This window comes from Eimeria mitis, genomic scaffold (genome assembly GCF_000499745.2).
Source record: "Eimeria mitis Houghton genomic scaffold, Emh_scaff1759, whole genome shotgun sequence".
NCBI classification, from domain to species: Eukaryota; Apicomplexa; class Conoidasida; order Eucoccidiorida; family Eimeriidae; genus Eimeria; species Eimeria mitis.
The window spans coordinates 5663-6280 of record NW_013570076.1 but is presented as its reverse complement, the minus strand read 5'-3'; positions in this window follow the sequence as shown (position 1 = coordinate 6280).

Here is a 618-nt window from a genome sequence, read left to right as displayed (position 1 = left end):
GTATATAACTAACAATACTAGATAGCTTTCTAGGTGCAGCATCATCATCAGCAGAAGCTACAGCTCCTTCTTCCTCAGCAGCGAAACCACTAATATAACCTCCATCTCCCCACTGATTGTTTCCTCCTTTTCCATTGCTTACTGCAACACCATACTGGCTGCTTCTGCTTCTGCCGGTACTACTACTAGCTGGAGATACACCCCAATCTCCTCCATTTGAAACTCCTCCTTTTCCATTGCTTACTGCTAGACCATACTGACTAGTTCTGCTTCTGCCGCTGCTGCTAGCTGGAGCTACACCCCAATCTCCTCCCCCATTAGATATTCCTCCTTTTCCGTTGCTGCTGCTAGCTGTTGAAATACCCCCACCACCAGAACGAGAACCAAAGGATGCTGGTGCAACGTTACTGTTGCTATTGAAACTCTGCTGTAAATTAAAGTTTATTGGGTCACTAGATGCAGGTAAACCTTGCTCGCTTGTGTAGCTTCTTATTACTACTGTTGGTGTTGATGAAATACGGGATGCACGAGACGCGAAAGAGGAGGGGCGGTCTGTAGAAACAAGCAAAAAAAAAAAAGAAAAAAAGAAAATAAATTAAATTAACTTTAATAAAATTT